The following is an 8,958-nucleotide window of genomic DNA, read 5'->3' as shown; positions in this document are numbered from 1 at the left end:
CACAGCACAGACTCCCATGTGGGGAGGAGAAGACTTGCACAGCACAGACTCCCACGTGAGGAGGGGAAAGACTCTCACAGCACAGACTCTCGCGTGGGGTGGGGGATAGACTCTCACAGCACAGACTCCCGCGTGGGGAGGGGATAGACTCTCACAGCACAGACTCCCACGTGGGGAGGGGATAGACTCTCACAGGACAGACTCCCGCGTGGGGAGGGGAAGACTGTCACAGCACAGACTCCCGCGTGGGGAGGGGATAGACTCTCACAGCACAGACTCCCGCGTGGGGAGGGGATAGACTCTCACAGGACAGACTCCCGCATGGGGAGGGGAAGACTCTCACAGCACAGACTACCACGTGGGGAGGGATAGACTCTCACAGCACAGACTCCCGCGTGGGGAGGGGAAGACTCTGCAGCACAGACTCCCATGAGGGAGGGGAAGACTCTCACAGCACAGACTACCACGTGGGGAGGGGAAGACTCTCACAGCACAGACTCCCGTGTGGGGAGGGGAAGACTCTCACAGCACAGACTCCCCTGTGGGGAGGGAAAGACTCTCACAGCACAGACTCACAGGTGGGGAGGGATAGACTCTCACAGCACAGACTCCCACATGGGGAGGAGAAGAGTCTCACAGCACAGACTCCCATGAGGGAGGGGAAGACTCTCACAGCACAGACTCGCACAGACTCCCACGTGGGGAGGGGAAGACTCTCACAGCACAGACACCACATGGGGAGGGGATAGACTCTCACAGCACAGACTCCCATGAGGGAGGGGAAGACTCTCACAGCACAGGACTCCCGCGGGGAGAGGGGAAGACTCCCACAGCACAGACTCCCCCGTGGGGAGGGGATAGACTCTCACAGCACAGACTCCCACGTGTGGAGGGGAAGACTCTCACAGCACAGACTCCCGGGTGGGGAGGGGAAGACTCTCACAGCACAGACTCCCCTGTGGGGAGGGGAGACTCTCACAGCACAGATTCCCCTGTGGGGAGGGGAAGACTCTCACAGCACAGATTCCCCTGTGGGGAGGGGAAGACTCTCACAGCAGAGACTCTCGCGTGGGGAGGGTTAGACTCTCACAGCACAGACTCCCGCGTGGGGAGGGGAAGACTCTCACAGCACAGACTACCACGTGGGGAGGGGATAGACTCTCACAGCACAGACTCCCGCCTGGGGAGGGGAAGACTCTGCAGCACAGACTGCCATGAGGGAGGGGAAGACTCTCACAGCACAGACTCCCATGAGGGAGGGGAAGACTCTCACAGCACAGACTCCCACGTGGGGAGGGGAAAGACTCTCACAGCACAAACTCCCACGTAGGGAGGAGAATACTCTTACAGCACAGACTCCCATGAGGGAGGGGGAAGACTCTCACAGCACAGACTCCCACGTGTGGAGGGGAAGACTCTCACAGCACAGACTCCCGCGTGGGGAGGGGAAGACTCTCACAGCACAGATTCCCACGTGGGGAGGGGGAAGACTCTCACAGCACAGACTCCCAGGAGGGAGGGGGAAGACTCTCACAGCACAGACTCCCACGTGGGGAGGGGAAGACTCTCACAGCACAGACTCCCATGTGGGGAGGAGAAGACTTGCACAGCACAGACTCCCCCGTGGGGAGGGGAAAGACTCTCACAGCACAGACTCCCACGGGTAGGGGGATAGACTCTCACAGCACAGACTCCTGCGTGGGGAGGGGAAGACTCTCACAGCACAGACTCCCGCGTGGGGAGGGGAAGACTCTCACAGCACAGACTCCCGCGTGGGGAGGGGATAGACTCTCACAGCACAGACTCCCGCGTGGGGAGGGATAGATTCTCACAACACAGACTCTCCTGTGGGGAGGGGAAGACTCTCACAGCACAGACTCCCGCGTGGCGAGGGGAAGACTCTCACAGCACAGACTCCCGTGTGGGGAGGGGATAGACTCTCACAGCACAGACTCCCGCGTGGGGAGGGGATAGACTCTCACAGGACAGACTCCCGCGTGGGGAGGGGAAGACTCTCACAGCACAGACTCCCACGTGGGGAGGGGAAGACTCTCACAGCACAGACTCCCATGTGGGGAGGAGAAGACTTGCACAGCACAGACTCCCACGTGAGGAGGGGAAAGACTCTCACAGCACAGACTCTCGCGTGGGGTGGGGGATAGACTCTCACAGCACAGACTCCCGCGTGCGGAGGGGATAGACTCTCACAGCACAGACTCCCCACGTGGGGAGGGGAAGACTCTCACAGCACAGACTCCCGCGTGGGGAAGGGATAGACTCTCACAGCACAGACTCCTGCGTGGGGAGGGGAAGACTCTCACAGTACAGACTCCCACGTGGGGAGGGGAAGACTCTCACAGCACAGACCTCCCGCGTGGGGAGGGGGAAGACTCTCACAGCACAGATTCCCACGTGGGGAGGGGAAGACTCTCACAGCACAGACTCCCAGGAGGGAGGGGGAAGACTCTCACAGCACAGACTCCCATGTGGGGAGGGGAAGACTCTCACAGCACAGACTCCCATGTGGGGAGGAGAGACTTGCACAGCACAGACTCCCACGTGAGGAGGGGAAAGACTCTCACAGCACAGACTCTCGCGTGGGGTGGGGGATAGACTCTCACAGCACAGACTCCCGCGTGGGGAGGGGATAGACTCTCACAGCACAGACTCCCCACGTGGGGAGGGGATAGACTCTCACAGGACAGACTCCCGCGTGGGGAGGGGAAGACTGTCACAGCACAGACTCCCGCGTGGGGAGGGGATAGACTCTCACAGCACAGACTCCCGCGTGGGGAGGGGATAGACTCTCACAGGACAGACTCCCGCGTGGGGAGGGGAAGACTCTCACAGCACAGACTCCCCTGTGGGGAGGGAAAGACTCTCACAGCACAGACTCCCCTGTGGGGAGGGGAAGACTCTCACAGCACAGACTCTCGCGTGGAGAGGGTTAGACTCTCACAGCACAGACTCCCGCGTGGGGAGGGGAAGACTCTCACAGCACAGACTACCACGTGGGGAGGGGATAGACTCTCACAGCACAGACTCCCGCGTGGGGAGGGGAAGACTCTGCAGCACAGACTCCCATGAGGGAGGGGAAGACTCTCACAGCACAGACTACCACGTGGGGAGGGGAAGACTCTCACAGCACAGACTCCCGTGTGGGGAGGGGAAGACTCTCACAGCACAGACTCCCCTGTGGGGAGGGAAAGACTCTCACAGCACAGACTCACAGGTGGGGAGGGATAGACTCTCACAGCACGACTCCCACATGGGGAGGAGAAGAGTCTCACAGCACAGACTCCCATGAGGGAGGGGAAGACTCTCACAGCACAGACTCGCACAGACTCCCACGTGGGGAGGGGAAGACTCTCACAGCACAGACACCACATGGGGAGGGGATAGACTCTCACAGCACAGACTCCCATGAGGGAGGGGAAGACTCTCACAGCACAGACTCCCGCGGGGAGAGGGGAAGACTCCCACAGCACAGACTCCCCCGTGGGGAGGGGATAGACTCTCACAGCACAGACTCCCACGTGTGGAGGGGAAGACTCTCACAGCACAGACTCCCGGGTGGGGAGGGGGAAGACTCTCACAGCACAGACTCCCCTGTGGGGAGGGGAGACTCTCACAGCACAGATTCCCCTGTGGGGAGGGGAAGACTCTCACAGCACAGATTCCCCTGTGGGGAGGGGAAGACTCTCACAGCACAGACTCTCGCGTGGGGAGGGTTAGACTCTCACAGCACAGACTCCCGCGTGGGGAGGGGAAGACTCTCACAGCACAGACTACCACGTGGGGAGGGGATAGACTCTCACAGCACAGACTCCCGCCTGGGGAGGGGAAGACTCTGCAGCACAGACTGCCATGAGGGAGGGGAAGACTCTCACAGCACAGACTCCCATGAGGGAGGGGAAGACTCTCACAGCACAGACTCCCACGTGGGGAGGGGAAAGACTCTCACAGCACAAACTCCCACGTAGGGAGGAGAATACTCTTACAGCACAGACTCCCATGAGGGAGGGGGAAGACTCTCACAGCACAGACTCCCACGTGTGGAGGGGAAGACTCTCACAGCACAGACTCCCGCGTGGGGAGGGGAAGACTCTCACAGCACAGATTCCCACGTGGGGAGGGGAAGACTCTCACAGCACAGACTCCCAGGAGGGAGGGGGAAGACTCTCACAGCACAGACTCCCACGTGGGGAGGGGAAGACTCTCACAGCACAGACTCCCATGTGGGGAGGAGAAGACTTGCACAGCACAGACTCCCCCGTGGGGAGGGGAAAGACTCTCACAGCACAGACTCCCACGTGGGTAGGGGGATAGACTCTCACAGCACAGACTCCTGCGTGGGGAGGGGGAAGACTCTCACAGCACAGAATCCCGCGTGGGGAGGGGAAGACTCTCACAGCACAGACTCCCGCGTGGGGAGGGGATAGACTCTCACAGCACAGACTCCCGCGTGGGGAGGGATAGATTCTCACAACACAGACTCTCCTGTGGGGAGGGGAAGACTCTCACAGCACAGACTCCCGCGTGGCGAGGGGAAGACTCTCACAGCACAGACTCCCGTGTGGGGAGGGGATAGACTCTCACAGCACAGACTCCCGCGTGGGGAGGGGATAGACTCTCACAGGACAGACTCCCGCGTGGGGAGGGGAAGACTCTCACAGCACAGACTCCCACGTGGGGAGGGGAAGACTCTCACAGCACAGACTCCCATGTGGGGAGGAGAAGACTTGCACAGCACAGACTCCCACGTGAGGAGGGGAAAGACTCTCACAGCACAGACTCTCGCGTGGGGTGGGGGATAGACTCTCACAGCACAGACTCCCGCGTGCGGAGGGGATAGACTCTCACAGCACAGACTCCCACGTGGGGAGGGGAAGACTCTCACAGCACAGACTCCCGCGTGGGGAAGGGATAGACTCTCACAGCACAGACTCCTGCGTGGGGAGGGGAAGACTCTCACAGTACAGACTCCCACGTGGGGAGGGGAAGACTCTCACAGCACAGACTCCCGCGTGGGGAGGGGGAAGACTCTCACAGCACAGATTCCCACGTGGGGAGGGGGAAGACTCTCACAGCACAGACTCCCAGGAGGGAGGGGGGAAGACTCTCACAGCACAGACTCCCATGTGGGGAGGGGAAGACTCTCACAGCACAGACTCCCATGTGGGGAGGAGAAGACTTGCACAGCACAGACTCCCACGTGAGGAGGGGAAAGACTCTCACAGCACAGACTCTCGCGTGGGGTGGGGGATAGACTCTCACAGCACAGACTCCCGCGTGGGGAGGGGATAGACTCTCACAGCACAGACTCCCACGTGGGGAGGGGATAGACTCTCACAGGACAGACTCCCGCGTGGGGAGGGGAAGACTGTCACAGCACAGACTCCCGCGTGGGGAGGGGATAGACTCTCACAGCACAGACTCCCGCGTGGGGAGGGGATAGACTCTCACAGGACAGACTCCCGCGTGGGGAGGGGAAGACTCTCACAGCACAGACTCCCCTGTGGGGAGGGGAAGACTCTCACAGCACAGACTCCCCTGTGGGGAGGGGAAGACTCTCACAGCACAGACTCTCGCGTGGAGAGGGTTAGACTCTCACAGCACAGACTCCCGCGTGGGGAGGGGAAGACTCTCACAGCACAGACTACCACGTGGGGAGGGGATAGACTCTCACAGCACAGACTCCCGCGTGGGGAGGGGAAGACTCTGCAGCACAGACTCCCATGAGGGAGGGGAAGACTCTCACAGCACAGACTACCACGTGGGGAGGGGAAGACTCTCACAGCACAGACTCCCGTGTGGGGAGGGGAAGACTCTCACAGCACAGACTCCCCTGTGGGGAGGGAAAGACTCTCACAGCACAGACTCACAGGTGGGGAGGGATAGACTCTCACAGCACAGACTCCCACATGGGGAGGAGAAGAGTCTCACAGCACAGACTCCCATGAGGGAGGGGAAGACTCTCACAGCACAGACTCGCACAGACTCCCACGTGGGGAGGGGAAGACTCTCACAGCACAGACACCACATGGGGAGGGGATAGACTCTCACAGCACAGACTCCCATGAGGGAGGGGAAGACTCTCACAGCACAGACTCCCGCGGGGAGAGGGGAAGACTCCCACAGCACAGACTCCCCCGTGGGGAGGGGATAGACTCTCACAGCACAGACTCCCACGTGTGGAGGGGAAGACTCTCACAGCACAGACTCCCGGGTGGGGAGGGGAAGACTCTCACAGCACAGACTCCCCTGTGGGGAGGGGAGACTCTCACAGCACAGATTCCCCTGTGGGGAGGGGAAGACTCTCACAGCACAGATTCCCCTGTGGGGAGGGGAAGACTCTCACAGCACAGACTCTCGCGTGGGGAGGGTTAGACTCTCACAGCACAGACTCCCGCGTGGGGAGGGGAAGACTCTCACAGCACAGACTACCACGTGGGGAGGGGATAGACTCTCACAGCACAGACTCCCGCCTGGGGAGGGGAAGACTCTGCAGCACAGACTGCCATGAGGGAGGGGAAGACTCTCACAGCACAGACTCCCATGAGGGAGGGGAAGACTCTCACAGGACAGACTCCCACGTGGGGAGGGGAAAGACTCTCACAGCACAAACTCCCACGTAGGGAGGAGAATACTCTTACAGCACAGACTCCCATGAGGGAGGGGGAAGACTCTCACAGCACAGACTCCCACGTGTGGAGGGGAAGACTCTCACAGCACAGACTCCCGCGTGGGGAGGGGAAGACTCTCACAGCACAGATTCCCACGTGGGGAGGGGTAGACTCTCACAGCACAGACTCCCAGGAGGGAGGGGGAAGACTCTCACAGCACAGACTCCCACGTGGGGAGGGGAAGACTCTCACAGCACAGACTCCCATGTGGGGAGGAGAAGACTTGCACAGCACAGACTCCCCCGTGGGGAGGGGAAAGACTCTCACAGCACAGACTCCCACGTGGGTAGGGGGATAGACTCTCACAGCACAGACTCCTGCGTGGGGAGGGGAAGACTCTCACAGCACAGACTCCCGCGTGGGGAGGGGAAGACTCTCACAGCACAGACTCCCGCGTGGGGAGGGGATAGACTCTCACAGCACAGACTCCCGCGTGGGGAGGGATAGATTCTCACAACACAGACTCTCCTGTGGGGAGGGGAAGACTCTCACAGCACAGACTCCCGCGTGGCGAGGGGAAGACTCTCACAGCACAGACTCCCGTGTGGGGAGGGGATAGACTCTCACAGCACAGACTCCCGCGTGGGGAGGGGATAGACTCTCACAGGACAGACTCCCGCGTGGGGAGGGGAAGACTTGCACAGCACAGACTCCCACGTGAGGAGGGGAAAGACTCTCACAGCACAGACTCTCGCGTGGGGTGGGGGATAGACTCTCACAGCACAGACTCCCGCGTGCGGAGGGGATAGACTCTCACAGCACAGACTCCCACGTGGGAAGGGGAAGACTCTCACAGCACAGACTCCCGCGTGGGGAAGGGATAGACTCTCACAGCACAGACTCCTGCGTGGGGAGGGGAAGACTCTCACAGTACAGACTCCCACGTGGGGAGGGGAAGACTCTCACAGCACAGACTCCCGCCTGGGGAGGGGATAGACTCTCACAGCACAGACTCCCTCGGGGGGAGGGGATAACTCTCACAGCACAGACTCCCTCGGGGGGAGGGATAGATTCTCACAGCACAGACTCTCCTGTGGGGAGGGGAAGACTCTCACAGCACAGACTCCTGCGTGGGGAGGGGAAGACTCTCACAGCACAGATTCCCACGTGGGGAGGGGAAGACTCTCACAGCACAGACTCCCAGGAGGGAGGGGGAAGACTCTCACAGCACAGACTCCCACGTGTGGAGGGGAAGACTCTCACAGCATAGACTCCCGCGTGGGGAGGGGAAGACTCTCACAGCACAGATTCCCACGTGGGGAGGGGAAGACTCTCACAGCACAGACTCCCAGGAGGGAGGGGGAAGACTCTCACAGCACAGACTCCCACGTGGGGAGGTGGATAGACTCTCACAGCACAGACTCCTGCGTGGGGAGGGGAAGACTCTCACAGCACAGACTCACGCGTGGGGAGGGGATAGACTCTCACAGCACAGACTCCCTCGGGGGGAGGGGATAGACTCTCACAGCACAGACTCCCTCGGGGGGAGGGGATAGACTCTCACAGCACAGACTCCCGCGTGGGGAGGGGATAGACTCTCACAGCACAGACTCCCGCGTGGGGAGGGGATAGACTCTCACAGCACAGACTCCCGTGTGGGGAGGGGAAGACTCTCACAGCACAGACTCCCCTGTGGGGAGGGGAAGACTCTCACAGCACAGACTACCACATGGGGAGGGATAGACTCTCACTGCACAGACTACCAGGTAGGGAAAGATTGACTCTCACAGCACAGACTCCCTTGTGGGGAGGGGAAGACTCTCACAGTACTGACTCCCACGTGTGGAGGAGAAGACTTGCACAGCACAGACTCCCACGTGGGGAGGGGAAAGACTCTCACAGCACAGACTCCCACGTGGGGAGGGGAAGACTCTCACAGCACAGACACCACATGGGTTGGGGATAGAATCTCACAGCACAGACTCCCATGAGGGAGGGGAAGACTCTCACAGCACAGACTCCCGCGGGGAGAGGGGAAGACTCTCACAGCACAAACTCCCACGTGGGGAGGGGAAGACTCTCACAGCACAGACTCCCCTGTGGGGAGGGAAAGACTCTCACAGCACAGACTCACACGTGGGGAGGGATAGACTCTCACAGCACAGACTCCCACATGGGGAGGAAGAGAGTCTCACAGCACAGACTCCCATGAGGGAAGGGAAGACTCTCACAGCACAGACTCCCACGTGGGGAGGGGAAAGACTCTCACAGCACAAACTCCCACGTAGGGAGGAGAATACTCTTACAGCACAGACTCCCATGAGGGAGGGGG

This window comes from Myotis yumanensis, unplaced genomic scaffold (genome assembly GCF_028538775.1).
Source record: "Myotis yumanensis isolate MYYU_CA2020_CCGP unplaced genomic scaffold, mMyoYum1.0.hap1 SCAF_48, whole genome shotgun sequence".
NCBI lineage: Eukaryota > Metazoa > Chordata > Mammalia > Chiroptera > Vespertilionidae > Myotis > Myotis yumanensis.
The sequence above is the reverse complement of the archived record's forward strand: the minus strand, read 5'-3'. Positions refer to the sequence as shown.